Source organism: Felis catus, chromosome F1 (assembly GCF_018350175.1).
Source record: "Felis catus isolate Fca126 chromosome F1, F.catus_Fca126_mat1.0, whole genome shotgun sequence".
Classification (NCBI taxonomy): Eukaryota; Metazoa; Chordata; class Mammalia; order Carnivora; family Felidae; genus Felis; species Felis catus.
The window spans coordinates 21,291,638-21,309,395 of NC_058384.1; positions in this window are offsets into that span (position 1 = coordinate 21,291,638).

Below are 17,758 nucleotides of genomic sequence, written 5' to 3' on the forward strand. Positions count from 1 at the left end.
TCTGGGGAGTTTGTCATAAGAGGTCCCTGCCCATAAGGGACCTTTGTCATCTTAGCCTTTATTGCTTGGTAGTGATGGAAAAGTCCCATTGCAGAAGTGTCGGCCTAGTGTCACAGATTAGCATCACCGACTGGAGGCATCTCACACTTTGTGGGAGACCAGAGACCTCATTTTCACTACACCATTGTTATTACTAGTGCAACAAAGGCCTTTGTTTTCTTGTGCTATTTTGGGGCACAAACTTGTGGATCATGGGGACTGCATCATCTCTGTGGTATCCAGGGATGCCTCTTGCACCCAAGGACAAAGCCTGGAAAGTTACCTCTGGGTCGTTTCATAAAAAGGCTTTTTGGTTTGAGTCACTATTGAGATTAATATGATCCTACTCATCAGAGCCAGATGATGGCTCCTTTAAATTGGGTGTATTTGAAAGAAGAAAAAATTCTTTATAGAATGTTTTCAATTGTCCTTATTAGTGTAACAGCTGGCCTTAAGGACTCCCTTGGCAAGATGAAAAAACAGAAAATTAGACTTAAGATGAAAATTAATATCCACATCTGTAAGTTCCCCTTCTCAAAATTTGGCCCTGTCTGCCTATTTAAAAATATTTTTTCAATGTTTATTGATTTTTGAGAGAGAGAGAGAGAGAGAGAGAGAGCGAGCTTGAGCAGGGGAGGGGCAGAGAGAGAGGGAGACAGAATCTGAAGAGGCTCCAGCACAAAGCTGTCAGCACACAGCCCGACGCGGGGCTCGAACCCACGAACCATGAGATCATGACCTGAGCTGAAGTCAGACGCTTAACCTACTGAGCCACCCAAGGATCCCCCTACCCCTGTCTGTCTCTTTCCCCTTTCTCCTCCAGAAAGATTCCTGTCCACTAAAAAGCAGAGATCTTTTAAGTTAAAAAGTCCTTTTACCTCTGTTTCAGAAAAGCCTGTCAAATTTAGAGAAGAATTAGAAAGATTAGTGGCCATTCATGGCACTTCCTCACAGAGAAAATAGATGACCAGAATTTCTCCTAGGCCTTCCTACAAATGATCAGTGGAAGGACGATGTTCATGGACTGATAAAAGTGAAGGTTGAATTGTATACTCAGAAATAAGGCCTTTGTCAAAATTCTTTATACAGACTTTATAAAGATATAAATCTTTTGATTCTCATTTTAGTTAAAAATCTTCCAGATATAAAGATGCAAGTTTAGTTAAAAAGGTAGGTCAGTCTCTTAATATTCAGGCTGTAATCCAGTTCTTTGGGGATTAGAAACAACTGTTTTTGTCTTGTAGATCTCTACAAAACCAGAAATGTAACTCTAGAAACAAGTCAAAACCCACCTATCTTTACCAATCCTAAAACCTTGCCTATTCCTGTCAAAATGTTTGTAGACACTAACAAAACACCAGAATATTAGAACAAGTTGCTCTGAAATTTAAAAAGGTAAATAATAATTACTCCAAAACTAAAAAAAACTTCCATTCTCTATCCCTTAAGGTTATAAATGTTATCATACCTTTGAAATGTAAACACAGCACACAATAATCTGAGACTGAAGAACACAAAAAGAGCAAGGCCTTTTAAAGTACAAACAGCTAGGGGGAGGAGCCAAGATGGCAGAACAGCATGGAAGTTTTTTGTGTCTTGCGTCCATGAAATACAGCCAGACCAACACTAAACCATCCTGCACACCTAGAACTGATCTGAGGATTAACACAACAATATGTACAACCTGAACCACAGAATTCAGCAGGCACACAGTGTGGAGAGGTGAACTTGGGGAGAGAGAAGCTGTGGATGGCAGGGAGCTGCTTTTAAATGTGGAGAGAGGATGGACACGGGGGTGGGGTGGGGGGCAGAATATGGGAAAATCACCCCCCTGCCAAAAGCAGCTGGAGAGAAACTGGAAATTGGAAACAGCCGCAGGGACTGAATTAAAAAGGGAGAAAGGAGAAAGGAGAGGGTTTAAATTCCATTAAGACTATAAACAGGGGGAGCGCAGAGTCTGAAACTCTGCAGCTCGATACCTGGAGGTGCTCTGGTGCAAAGGGCGAATCCCCAGGAGCAGAGTGGGGTCTGGGAGGTTCTCGGGCCGCATGGGGAGAAGCGGTTCCACTGCTGGAAGGACATTTGGTAGAGGCTGTGAGGCCACCTGGCCCCAGCAGACCCCAGAGAACAACAGCTGCTGATGCTGGAACAAGGTTGTTAAGGGTGAAGCCTGGTGATGTGTGTTGTGATTTGCCAGAATCCCTGAAATGCTGCCGCTACACCATCTCGCGAACTTTTTCTGGGGCAGGCTGGCACCCAGCCACAGTCGCTGGGCATTGGCAGCATCACGGTGCTGTGACCTTTCCTGGGTGCAGCCGGCATTCGGCCATTGCTCGGTGAGACTGTCTGCAGAGGGGCAGAATGGTTCAAAGCCGCAGTCCCTCAGAAATAAGGGGCCGGGAGAAACAGCCACATCTGAGACAAAATTAGGGAGGGAGGTGCTGCCTGGGACTTGGTCACGGACTGTGTAAAAGCGGGGCATGGATGGAAGCTGAAGACAAAGGATGGGTGTGTGAGTGCTGATTGGGGAGAACAGAGTTCTTATACTAGAGATTGGGTAGCTGGGTGATGCCATTTTCACCGCTCCTGCACATGCACACACACACCTACAAGTGCCACAACAATCCACCCCAGTAAGCTAAGCAGCACCATCTAGTGGAAAAGGGAGCCGTTACACTAAGCCCCGCCCAACTGGGCCAACCTCAATGTTCAAGAACACAACTCTCACCACTTGCTTAGTTTATGGACTATAAAGCGCTTCATCATTTGACTTCTAGTGGAAAATGAAGTAATTTCAGTCGTATTTCAGTCTGTTAGCTGGTTCATCTATTCAATTTTCTTTCTCTTTTTTCTCTTTTTCGTTTCTTTTCTTTTTCTTGAATACAGAAAGAAAAAAATCATTTTTATTTTCAATTTTTATTAAAAATATTTTTCTTTAAATTTTTTCTACTATATATTTTTCTTTTGTGTAATTTTTTCAAATTCTATTTTACTTCCATCATTTCATTTTAGTCTACTTCAGTGTATTCATTTTTTCAAATTTTCAAATGATTTCCTTTTTTTCTCCCCATTTTTTCTCTAATCCATGAAGCCACTTTCAACACCCAGACCAAAACACACCTAGCATCTAACATCATTTATTTGATTTTTTTTGGTGAGTGGGTTTGTTTTTAATTTTTTAATTTTAATATTTTTTAAATTTTAATTTTTTCTACCTCATTAATTCCTTTCTCCCTTCAAAATGACTAAACGAAGGAATTCACCCCAAAAGAAAGAGCAGGAAGAAACGACAGCCAGGGACTTAACCAACACAGATACAAGCAAGATGTCTGAACCAGAATTTAGAATCACAATAATAAGAATAGCAGCTGGAGTAAAAAATAGGTTAGAATCCCATTCTGTGGAGATAAAAGAAGTAAAAGCTACTCAGGATGAAATAAAAATGCCATAACTGAGCTCCAATCTTGAATGAAGTCTATGGCGGCAAGGGTGGATCAGGCAGAGGAGAATCAGTGATATAGAGGACAAACTTACGGAGAATAATGAAGCAGAAAAAAAGAGGGAGACTAAGGCAAAAGAGCACGATTTAAGAATTAGAGAAATCAGGGGCGCCTGGGTGGCGCAGTCGGTTAAGCGTCCGACTTCAGCCAGGTCACGATCTTGCGGTCCGTGAGTTCGAGCTCCGCGTCGGGCTCTGGGCTGATGGCTCAGAGCCTGGAGCCTGTTTCCGATTCTGTGTCTCCCTCTCTCTGCCCCTCCCCCGTTCATGCTCTGTCTCTCTCTGTCCCAAAAATAAATAAACGTTGAAAAAAAAATTAAAAAAAAAAAAAAAGAATTAGAGAAATCAGTGACTAATTAAAAAGGAACAACATGAGAATCATAGCGGTCCCAGAAGAGGAATAGAGAGAAATAGGGGTAGAAGGGTTATGTGAGCAAATCATAGCAGAAAACTTTCCTAACCTGGGGAAAGACACAGACATCAAAATTCAGGAAGCACAGAGGACTCCCACTAGATTCAACAAAAACCGACCATCAACAAGGCTATCAGAGTCAAATTCACAAAATACTCAGGCAAGGAGAGAATCATGAGAGCAGCAAGGGAAAAAAAGTCCCTAACCTACAAGGGAAGACAGATCAGGTTTGGAGCAGACCTATCCACAGAAACTTGGCAGGCCAAAAAGGAGTGGCAGGATATATTCAGTGTGCCGAATCAGAAAAATATGCAGGCAAGAATTCTTTATCCAGCAAGGCTGTCATTCAAAATAGAAGGAGAGAGAAAAAGTTTTCCAGACAAACAAAAATTAAAGGAGTTTGTGACCACTAAACCAGCCCTGCAAGAAATATTAAGGGGGACTCTCTGAGGGGAAAAAAGATGAAAAACAAACAAACAAACAAACAAAGACCAAAAGCAACAAAGACTGGAAAGGACCAGAGAACACCACCAGAAACTCCAACTCTACAAGAAACATAATAGCAGTAAATTCATATCTTTCACTACTCACTCTAAACATCAATGGACTCAATGCTCCAATCAAAAGACGTAGGGTAACAGAATGGATAAAAAACAAATCCATCTGTATGCTGTTTACAAGAGACCCACTATAGACCCAAAGACACCTTCAGATTGAAAGTAGGGGATGGAGAACCATCTATCATGCTAATGGTCAACAAAAGAAAGCCAGAGTAGCCATACTTATATCAGACAATCTAGACTTTAAATAAAGACTGTATCAAGAGATGAAGAAGGGAATTATATCATAATCAAGGGGTCTATCCACCAAGAAGACCTAACAATTGTAAACATTTATGCACCAAATGTGAAACACCCAAATATATAAATCAACTAATCACAAACATAAAGAAACTCATTGATAGTAATACCACAATAGTAGGAACTTCAACACCCCACTCACAACAATGGACAGATCATCTAATCAAAAAGTCAACAAGGAAACAATGGCTTCGAATGACACACCAGATCAGATGGACTTAACAGGTATATTCAGAACATTTCATCCTAAAGCAGCGGAATATACATTCTTCTCCAGTGCACATGGACCGTCCTCCAGAATAGACCACATACTGGGACACAAATCAGCCCTCAACAAGTACAAAAAGATGGAGATCATACCGTGCATATTTTCAGACCACAATGCTATGAAACTTGAAATCATCCACAAGAAAAAATTTGGAAAGGTAACAAATACTTGGAGACTAAAGAACATCCTACTCAAGAATGAATGGGCTAACGAAGAAGTTAAAGAGGAAATTAAAAAGTTCATAGAAGCCAATGAAAATGATAACACCACAACCCAAAACCTCTGGGATGCAGGAAAAGTGGTCATAAGAGGAAAGTATATAGCAATCCAGGCCTTCCTAAAAAAGGAAGAAAGATCTCAGATACACAACCTAACCTTATGGCTTAAAGAGCTGGAAAAAGAACAGCAAATAAAACTCAAAACCAGCAGAAGACAGGAAATAATAAAGATTAGAGCAGAAATTAATGCTATCGAAACAAAAAAAAAACCGAAACAGTAGAACAGATCAATGAAACCAGGAGCTGGTTCTTTGAAAGTATTAACAAAATTGATAAACTACTAGCCAGTTTGATCAAAAAGAAAAAGGAAAGGACCCAAATAAAAAAAAATCAAGAATGAAAGAAGAGAGATCACAACCAACACAGCAGCAATAATAAGAGAATATTATGAGCAATTATATGCCAATAAAATGGGCAATCTGGAAGAAATGGACAAATTCCTAGAAACATACACCACCAAAACTGAAACAGGAAGAAACAAAAAATTTGAACAGACCCATAACCAGTAAAGAAATCAAATTAGTAATCAAAAATCTCCCAACAAACAAGAGTCCAGGGCCAGATGGCTTTCCAGGGGGAATTCTACCAAACATTTAAGGAAGAGTTAACACTTATTCTCTTGAAGCTGTTCCAAAAAATAGAAATGGAAGGAAAACTTCCAGACTCTTACTATGAAGCCAGCATTACCTCGATTCCAAAACCAGACAGAGACCCCACTAAAAAGGAGAACTATAGACCAATTTCCCTGATGAACACGGATGCAAAAATCCTCAACAAGATATTAGCCAACCGGATCCAACAATACATTACAAAAATTATTCACCATGACCAAGTGGGATTTATACCTGGGATGCCAGGCTTGTTCAGTATCTGGAAAACAATCAATGTGATTCACCACATCGATAAAAGAAAGGGCAAGAACCATATGATCCTCTCAATAGATGCAGAGAAAGAATTTGACAAAATACAGCATCCTTTCTTGATAAAAACTCTCAAGAAAGTAGGGATAGCAGGAGCATACGTTGGCATCATAAAAGCCGTATACGAATGACCCAATGCTAATATCATCCTCAATGGAGAAAAACTGAGAGCTTTCCCCCTAAGGTCAGGAACAAGACAGGGATGTCCATTCTCACCACTGTTATTCAACATAGTATTGGAAATCTTAGCCTCTGCAGTCAGACAACACAAGGAAGTAAAAGGTATCCACATTGGCCAGGAGGAGGTCAAATTTCACTCTTTGCAGATAACATGATACTCTATATGGAAAACCTAAAAGATTCCACCAAAAACCTGCTAGAAATGATTCATGAATTCATCAAAGTTGCAGGGTATAAAATCAACGCACAGAAATCGGTTGCATTCATATACACCAACAATGAAGCAACAGAAAGAGAAATCAAGTTGATTCCATTTACAATTGCACCAAAAACCATGAAATACCTAGGAATAAATCTAACCAAAAAGGTGAAAAATCTATACACTGAGAACTATAGAAAGCTTATGAAAGAAATTGAAGAAGACACAAGAAAATGGAAAAAGATCCCATGCTCTTGGATAGGAAGAACAAATATTGTTAAAATGTTGATACTACCCAAAGCAATCTACATATTCAATGCAATCCCTATCAAAGTAACACGAGCATTCTTCACAGAGCTAGAACAAATAATCCTATTTCTAGAAAGTCCTTCTAGAGGTCTGACCTTTAACTGGCCGTGGTCAGTGCTCACATACACTTACCATCATCAGCTGTGTTCCTGGGCATCAGTGGCCAGGTGAGCAAGGCTCCCAGGTGTCCCTTTATCGGCTGGAGGTTGCCATGGCCAGCTTGCTCAACCCAGCTCAGGGGAAGCAGCCCAGATGACTACTGAAGGGCCTCAGTAGGAATATGCCCCTTTGTATAGGTTAAGTCTTAGGATCAAGTAGATGCGAGTAAGACCAAGACCCTGCTCCTGTGACCCAGGCTCTTGGTGCCCTTCCTGGTCAGGTCCTTGGCTCCCTTGATCTGTGCCATGGCGTGGGCACAGTAACAGGGAACACACTGGAAAGCTGGCCAGGGGCAGACCCATCCCTTCAAACCTGTGGAACCCTGTCCAGTCCCAACCACCTGCAGATCTGAAGGCATGGAGGGAAGCCCTGCTTCCCCAAATCACTTTGAGAGGCCAGCTCCAAAAATGAGACTCTTGTGGACCTGTAGCCTGATGGGCTCATGGACTCAACAGGGAATAAGGACTCCTAGGTGTCTCCTAATGGACTGATACCCTGTCCTTGAGGACTAGCTGTCTGTCAAATGGGAGCTAAAAAGTCAGTGCTGGCCTTCTCCCAAAACTAGGTCACACAGGTATCCCTGATTATATGATACCCTAGTCAGCCCTCCCAACACAGTCCTGCAAAAGCAATCCTGTAACCTTGAGCCCTGCCTTCATAGGCATATGCCCATTTTGCAGGTTAGGGTTTTGAGCAAGACAAATGCCTTGTGTCTCCATGATCCCGCTCCTGTGACTGATCTTTCCGATCTATTGTCTGTTCCACATCCCAAGTGATTACTGATCTGCTCTGAACACCCATGGCAGTATGTACCCCTTAAGCTTGCCTTAGGGATTGGGGCCTCTAGCACTTTAGGCCTGGGGTGACCCACAACCACCTGTGTATTTGCCATTGTAGCTGGTCCCCATCCCTTAAAAATCACCCCGAGACTGCTTCTGCTAATTTGCTATAGTCAGTGCCCATTTGAACTTGCAGCCTAATAGAGTCTCCAGCTTTTCCAGTAACCGGCTCTCCCTGGTGTCTCTTTTTAGATGACACCCTGGCCATTCCTTGTGGCCCCATGCTACCAAGACCAACCTGTGCTAAGCAGCGCCCTGTTCCTGGTCCTGAGCTACCCTGAACTACTGGGCACATGCATGCACAGTGTGCAACCTTAAATCCTGCCTTAGGCAGTGGGGCTTTCTAGGCCCAACCACCTCATGATCTCCAGAGTGGAGGGGCCCATCCCCTGAAAATCACCTTGAGGTGGCAGCTACAAAATGATGACAGTCTGTCCCCATTTGGACTTGCTGCCTGATGTAGATCTAGGCTTCTCCAGCAGCCAGGGCTTCCAGTGGTCTCTTACTGGTCAACATTCTGACCAGCCCACCTTACCCAGCCCTGGCAAGTCAGTTGAGTTCCTTCTAGATCTGTTGTCAGGAGAAATGGAGGATATTGGGTAGGTTAGTGCTTAGAATTGAGCAGATGCCTTGTTTCCTCATTAGTTTTCTCTTTTCTAGTAATATCATATTTTAGATTATAATTATGTGTTTGAAAACAATTTTTTTATAGCATAGGATCATATCCTAAAAAATGACAAATATAACCAGGCAGAAATTTATGTGGTATTTTTCCTAAGAGGGGAAATCATTATATGTTTCAGAGTAAATTGGGCCATAAGTAAAGGTGGCTCCAGGCACATTAGTTATAGAATATATAAATACTAAGAATTTGCTTTAACCCTTTTACTAATACTGAGTAGTGAATGCAATGAAGTATTGTGAAACTACGGAGGGGAATTATTTAGGGATTTTGTATAACTCTTTGAACTTTGTTATTTAACTGGATGGCAACAATTAACTAGTTTCACTGTAATGCACTTACATTCAGGGTCTCACCTGCTAACTGCTAATGAAGCAGATTTACAACCCCAAACAACTCAGCTGGAAAACTGTATTAACTTACCATTGGGAATATCTAATATGTGATTACTAGTCAATGTCATTCTCATCTTGTGGGTTTCTTGCTCTCATGGACGAGGTAAGTTGAAACGGTTTTCGACATTCAGCTTCCCTCTTAAATATAACTGTCTGCTTTCCTGTGGGTATATTTTTGATTGGATTGACAGGAAGAATAGTCCGTATTGTTAGTTGGTACTAAAGAATACCTTTGTGTAAAAATTGTTACATATTCACCTAAGGGTAACGTAAAAAATATGTTTTCTGTTTTCTGAGTTCTACAGTGTGAAAGGCCAGTTAACATTGATTATGGAGATCTGTGGATATGTTCATGGAAACTTAACTAGAAAATAAGACACAAAAAAGCTGGATTGTAACTTCAAAATGTATCTGGGATTCTTATATATAATACAAGGAAACTTTGGGGAGCGACAGATACCCTCATAATCTCATATGTGGTGATTGTTTTATATGTCAAACCTCATCAAGTCATGCATTTTAAATACATACAGTAATTTAAAATATTATTCTATTTCAATTATACCTCAATTCACCTGCTAAAACTCAGGAACATTACCATCAGTTTAATATTTTAGTAAAGTTAGCTATGTGTAATAGGCGTATCTCTTTTAATAAAACGTAGAGTGTATTCTTAATTCCCAGTGTAATGCCCACACATTTTAATTCGTTTTCTGAGACCATTGGCAACTGTTGAAAATAAAAGAAAATTTAAAATCATTTCTATTATTAAAATGATAAATTCTTCATTGTGTTTTTTTTTTTCTTTTTTTTTTTTTTAATTTTTTTTCAACGTTTTATTTATTTTTGGGACAGAGAGAGACAGAGCATGAACGGGGGAGGGGCAGAGAGAGAGGGAGACACAGAATCGGAAACAGGCTCCAGGCTCCGAGCCATCAGCCCAGAGCCCAACGCGGGGCTCGAACTCACGGACCGCGAGATCGTGACCTGGCTGAAGCCAGACGCTTAACCGACTGCGCCACCCAGGCGCCCCGTCATTGTGTTTTTTTTTAAAAGTCTGTCATTTTCTTTTGTTATCCAGTCTTCTATTTCCAAGCTACTGTAAATGAAACCTCTAATGAGCTTAGGGTACCTCATTAAATACCAGGTACAAGCAGACTGTGCATCACTGAGCATTCTTCATTTCATAATTTGTTGCATGCTGGGTTTTGTATGTTAGTTAAATCTATATTTGGGAAATTTCCTTCATTATCAACAACAATGAACAACAACACAATAAAGCTTCCTGTCCAGTCCCAAGTGTTTCAATGAAAAGTACCCCAGTTCACCAGTAGGGAGGGCTCTATCATCAATGTGCTTGCTGACCAGCTGGGAAGATGTGTCATTTGATGGTCTTTTCCTCCTGACTCCCAACTGTATGTTAAATGCTCTGGTCCCCTAGATCATATTAGAATTGGCATTAAGAGGATATTTCTAGGGGTGCCTGAGTGGCTCAGTCGGTTGAGCGTCTGTCTCTTGATTCGGCTCGGGTCACAATCCCAGGGTTGTGGGATCGAACCCCATGTTGGGGTCTGCACTGACAGTGAAGAGCCTGCTTGGGATTCTCTCTCTTCATCTGCCCTTTCCTCACTTGCCAGCTCATGTGCATGCTCTCTCTCTCTCTCTCAAAATAAATAAATAAAAATTTCTTAAAAGAGGATATTTCTAGACAAGAGAAATAGCAGAGGAAAGGGAATACGCAGACATGAAAGTTAAATGTAAAACTTGAACAAACCTTTACCCCACATTCCAGTTGAAAACTAATCTTGTTTTAGGAGCTAGTGAATTCTTTCTAAAAGGGGTCTTTGAGCTAAATGTCCTACACATTTATGCTGCACCTATGTTTGCATAGGTGTTCCAGTAAAGAGGTTGGAAAGGGAAAGAAATCCACAACCATGCCCCACAGCACTTTACTTAAAAAAGAAAAACATTTAATAAGAGTAAATCTATGTGAGGTAAGAGTTTTCACCTTCCTTTTTTTATTTGGTGTCTAGAGATTTAACTTTCTTATGAGAACAACTATACATTTGAGATAATGCGAGTACTATTCTTCCTGGCTGGTAGGTGCTTCACAATTGCAGATTTCTTAGGACAGCCTAGTCTTCCATCTGATAGATACAGAAAACCATACCTCTTTTAAAAAATTAAAATTCACAGAGCTTTAAATTAAAATTTCATAGAGATTAGTCATTTGTGCTTTGTGACTCCTTCTCATCATGTTTGTGTCATTTGTGTGGCTGATTTTCAATTTTTAAAAATATGAAGTTAATAACTATTAATAATGTGTAAACTCCCTTAAACAAATTAGCCAAAGTGAAAGCTAGAACCCCTACAAAAATTCCCCTATTGTTAATTATATGGTGACTCATGAATCACCTTCTCCCCCCTTCACTTGGAGTAAACACCAGTCGGTATTTCCTAGTCATTATTTCCTTGCTTTCTCTCTATACACCATGCTTGCCTCTGCATATATTCCTAGAAAGTGTATTTTATTTTAATTCTTTTTAATTTTATCAAGGTGGGTTCATCCAGTATGCACACTTTGGAGCATCAGTTTTTACAAGTGATATTTGTTACATTCCGAAGTATCACCTGCATTTTAATGCAGCATTACAGGAGTTGTTTGTCTGTATATCATCTACAAAGCAATGCACTTCTAAAGCCAAAAAAAAAAAATTAGTTGTTGATATAAAAGGTATTTCTCAGAAAAACACTTACACAGTGTTATATATCTATTATATCTCAATAGAGCTCAAAAAAGAAATCTTAACATTAAATTATTTAAAAAATAGCACAAAGGAAGTCAAAGATCATCAATAAAGTTAATTCTAAATTTTAAGCTAATGTATATTGTTTTGTGACGTTTCAAATCACCAAAGGTAAAAAGAACATTCTTAGAACTCAAATAACCATGTTATCTACAAAAAACAGCTCACAAAAACTAAAAACTTCCCTAACATATACAATAGAAGACAATTAGTGAGCATTCAAAAAGACCTATTACATTTAGAAATATACCACATTCAGGAATAGGAAGGCACAACATTATAAAGCTATGAATTTTTTATAAATTATGAAGTTTAAAGGTAATTCTCAATGAAAATAAATAAGGCTATTAAAAGGAACTTGATAAGTTGATTTAAAAGATATATGGAAGATCAAAGACTTACCCCCTTCCCAAGAAACAAATAAGGAAAAAAGATTCAGATGAAAGCCCATGAGCAGTTTTCTATACTTATGATAAATAATAGCTTACATTCTATCCTGTGATCTATCCTGTAGAATGTGCATGTGAGCTGAGAAGGATGTGTATTCTGTTTCTGTTGGATAAAATGCTCCCTGTTTGTTTATAAATTCCATCTGGTCTAAAATGTAGTTTAAGTCCAATGTTTCCTTATTGACTTTCAATCTAGATTATCTATCCATTGTTGATAATGCAATACTGATGTTCCCTGCTATTAGTGTATGGATTATATCTCCCTTCAGATTTATTTGTAATGCTTAGTGTATTTAGGTGCTACAATGTTGGGTGCATATATATTTACTATTATATATCTTCTTGATGAGTTGAAGACTCATTCTTATCATTGATGATCAAACTCATTCTTAATCATTCTTATTACATGATCACCTGCTTTGTTTCTTATACTGTTTTTTTTTTTAAAGTTTATTTATTTTGAGAGAGACAGAGAGAAAGAGGGAGAGAGAGAGAGAGAATGAGCAGGGGAGGGGCAGAGAAAGAGGGGGACAGAGGATCCAAGGCAGGGTCTGTGCTGACAGCAGAAAGCCTGATGCAGGGCTTGAACTCACGAACTATGAAATCATGACCTAAGCTGAAGTCAGGCACCCCTCTTGTACTATTTTTAAGTTAAAGTCTGTATTATCTGATATAAGTATAGATACCCTTGCTTGTTTTTGGATTTTACTTGCATAGAATATCTTCTTCCATTCCTACACCTTGATTCTATGTGTATTGATAAAGTTGAAGTGGGTGTCCTGTAGGCAGTATATTCCACTGCCTTTTCTATAGCATATACATATACGCCACTCTATGCCTTTTCATTGGAAAATTAATCCATTTATAGTTAAAATAATTATTTATAGGTAAAGATTTACTAATGTCATCTTATTAATTGTTTTGGGGTGGTTTGCAGTTCCCTTATTCCTTTCTTCCTCTCTTACTGTTTTCTTCTGTGGATTAATAATTTTTCATCTTGGTATCTTTTGAATCCTTTCTCTCTATCTTTTGTATATCTACTGTAGGTTTTTGCTTTGTGGTTACCATGAGGCCTGCTTCAAATATCTTATAGATATAACACTGTATTTTATACTAATGACAATTTAGCTTCTATTGTGTATAAAAATTCTACCCTTTACTCATCCCAATATTATATGTTTTTCATGTCAAAATTTCTTTTTATATTCTGTATCATTAAGTATTGCAGGTATACCTATTTTTATTTCTTTGGTCCTTCAGCTTTACATTAGAATTAAGTGGTTAACACACCACCATATTACAGTTTAGAGTATTTTGAATCTGACTATACTTACCTAGCAGTGTGTTTTATTTTTATGTTTTCATGTTAACGTGAACGACACTTTGTTTTAAGTTGAGGAACTCCTTTCATCATTTCTTGTAAGGCTTAAGTCATTGGCTGTTGGCAATAGATCCAACCTCTGAAGGTCAGGGGACTGAACAGTCCAACTCTCTAAAATCAGGGCTGGTTCCTCTGGCAACCAGCCCCTATCTTGGTGTTTTCTAAAAGTCACCTCATTAGCATAACTAAAGACACTTTTTATCACACTCATCACTTAGGAAATTCCAAGCATTTTAGGAGCTCTGTACCAGAAATGGGAAAAAAAGACTAAATATATATTTCACAATATCACAACTGTTAACACTGTTGTGAGTAAATTGGGATTGTAGCATATTGGCAGCACGGTATCTCAACAGCTCTGTTTTGTTTGCTTAAGGACATTTCCTTCTATTTGTGTTGCAAGAATTTTATTGTATTTTCTTTTTTGACCAAGAGTTTGTGTTGAATTGTATTCGATTATCACTTTATCTGCATCTGTTAAGATGTTTAATCACTAATAACATTCTCCAAGCTTACAACTTGGTACTCTGCTGGTTTAGAAGGCAGGACGTAAGAGACAATGCTTTCACTAGGGACAGATCAATATTTCCTTTTACTGGAAGTTGATGGTAAATCCGTTATCTTGGGCCTCTCAAGTCACTGAACTAACAGGCATAGAAGTGGATTATGTACACAGGCCGGGGATATTGAGTTGAATTGTGACAGGGTTATTGTTTACCACTACGTGATGAGAACAGGGAAATTATATTTGAATGCGGAAAACACTGAGGCTTCTTCTTTACACTTCTCTGTGCATCAATAAAGGTTAATGGAAGACATCCGCAACCTACTAAATGTGAGGTTGCTATGGTCTCTGACAATTTGGAAATGAAGTTTTGGTTAGCCCCATCAGGTAGAGGATCTGGACTAGTTTAGATACTGGCTGCAGAGGAAGGAAACATGGGGTGTAGAAAAACATTTATAATACCAACCACAGCCTAATGATCAATAACTTAAATGAGGACTGCAGCACTACACTTTCTGTTTTGATTCTTCTAGGTGAATTTGTATATTTTTTAACTGTTTTCTCTTCCTTGACCTTATGCCTTTGTGAAAGGAAATGATTTAGCTTTTAAGATACAGAATACCTCTGTGGGATTGTGACTAAAGTAAGGTAACGACATCACCAAATATCAATAGGATGACTCTTGGAAGTTTTGATTCCCATTTATAGAAGAGAACAAAGTCATCTTCATTATAGGAAAGCAAAGGTAATCTTGTCATGTGGAACTATCATTATCGTTATTGTGGTGGACTGTGTTGGTTACTTAATTGATGTCATTTAGCACCACACCCAAATTTCTATACAAAGCTGCGTATTCTTTTTTAAAATTTTTTTTTTCAACGTTTATTTATTTTTGGGACAGAGAGAGACAGAGCATGAACGGGGGAGGGGCAGAGAGAGAGGGAGACACAGAATCGGAAACAGGCTCCAGGGTCTGAGCCATCAGCCCAGAGCCTGACGCGGGGCTCGAACCCACGGACGGCGAGATCGTGACCTGGCTGAAGTCGGACGCTCAACCGACTGCGCCACCCAGGCGCCCCAAAAGCTGCGTATTCTTAAGACTTAGAGCATAAAGTACATTTCCCACTCTTCTTTGTTTGTCGGTTTTCAATGAGTTTTGCCCATAGAAGTAGTAGTGGGAAATCAGAAACAAGGAAGAACATTCTGGCTCTCCCAGACTGGCAGTTCCCAACAGTAGTTAGAGACAAGGTATTTGTACAATATAATTCAAGTAGCAATTGGGTGATCCAGAGGGAATGCCGTTTTCGGAAGTCCTGCTAATTTGTTCCTTCTTCACTAGAGTCAGAAGTAACCATAAAACTCTTTCCAACAACAAAGCAACAGGTGCAAGCTTTAGATGCCATCTTGAAAGCAATGGTATCTTTTGCTTTTTGATATTATACTTATTGTTGTTCATGTCCCCCGGCTTCTTCGTTTTCCCATTTGGTCTTGTAGACCTTTCTACACCTTTGCAACTAATTATCTGTATTTAATTTTCACTTGTAGAAATAGATGGATTGGTTTCTGTTCCCTGACTGAATATGACTAATGCAATAAGTCATATAGAAGAAAGACATATTTGTTGTATGCAAAGTTGAAGATGTGGGGAAAGCCAAAAGGAAGTAAGATTTCCACGTTTTACGTGAAGTGGTAAGGTATCAGTACCAGGGAGTGATAAGCTTTATATGTATATATTAATGCTTAGATTACTACTGCTAAAACATACGAAGAGATATAGTCAACAATATAGATATACCAAAATTATTTTAAAATGTTGAAGAAATCCACAGGGAAGACAAAAAAGGAAATAGGAATGAGAAACAGGACACACACACACACACACACACACACACACACACACCAAATAATAAAATGGCCGATGTAGCCATTTAATATAAAAATAATGACTTTAAATGTCAATGGTGTAAATACTTTAATTAAAAGACTGACAATGGCAGGGTGGACACATAAACAACATCGGCTATATGCCATCTACAAGAAATTCACTTCAAACTTGAAAAGATAGTTTGGCTCAAAGTAAAACAATAGAAAAAAAATCACTAGGTGCCTTTGACATATTTCATTCCAAGCACTGGCTACTGTCCTCTCAGCTGCGCACTGCTCCAAACCGCAAAGCTCATGGATCAGTACTCTGGATGCAGCAAGAGAGAAATGGGCCTCCTTGGCAGTCTCTCACACAGCTGGGAAACCTTGGACTCATTCACATACCCTCACTTTAACCTGCGGGGAGGAGGGGGGGGGAGAAGAATCATGCACCAAGAAGCTCTCTCTAGACCCCTGAGGGAGAGGTATCAATTGTAAAGCCAAACTGACCCTCTTCAAAGCAACTAGTCTTGGATCTTTTGCTGCATCCACGTACTGGAAATTCTCTGCTGGACTGCTGGACTTCTACAAAGACTCTCTTATCTATGCGTAATTGTTTAAATTGGCATTCTCCAGTGGCCTCTAGACTGTAACTGAGAGGGGCTGGTGCTGGTTCACAGGCTGCTTCAGGGTCCAGAGCCAGGGCTGAGGTCTGTGTGCCTATTACTATGCACATGGGTGGGTGAGACTCCTTCCAGGTCCCTTGGCAGGTGGTGCTGGTTACAGAGTCAAAGCCAGATGGGGCTGTAGCCCAGTCCTTAGGATTGTGCAGCTGTTTCTGTGTTTCTAGCCAGGACCACAATTGGCAAGTCAGCCCCTGGGTGCAGACCTGTTTTCTCAAAACAGCCCTCTTGTTCTTGAACTTCTCTGGGGTTTCACAATGTCCTACCTGGATCCCGCATCTCCCCCAAAGGCACTTTTGTCTGTAACTAGATGCCAGCTAGTGGTTAGGGGAGGATATTGTGAGAAATATTTTATCCACCATCTTGCTGATGTCACTCATTCCTTGTGCTATTGATGCTGGCAGGCCAGGTCCGGTGACCCAGAGGGGGTCCTGCAGGACCAGTCAAGATCTTTGGCTTTGTGTAGGATGGAAATCAAACACAAGCCAGCAGGAGGTGAAAGCAGAGTTTACTGAAGATATAGAGAGAGCAGATACAGACAGCATCTGGGAGAGTCAGAAAGGAAAGGAGCATGAATCTCGTCTTTGGGGTCTAGGGGTTTTTATTGAGGATGGTGGTCTGGTGAAGTGTCCCCTCATGCATCCAGGAACTGGCTAGTACAAAGATGGGGGAAGATGGGGGTGGGGTGGGGAGGAAGGCATTATTCCTTGCAGCCAGAGGGCCTTGGAGATATCTAGCACCAGTGGTCTTGAATATGCATATGATAGCTTCATCAGGTCATTCTCACCTGGTCTTTCCTTAGATGTTATCTATTCTAGAGAAATCATTAATTCCTTGTCTCTTACAAGGAGGACATATACTGTTTGCATTACAAGGTATGTGTAAAGCGGAGTGGGGGTGCAGGTCCTGCCAAGAATAGAAACAGGAAAAGGAGCAAAGAGCAGATTTTTATGGAGTTCTTCAGTTTCCCTGTCTCACTAGTTTTGTTTTTATTTCTTAGTATTTTCTGTTCTTTCTGTCTGGAGTTTCTT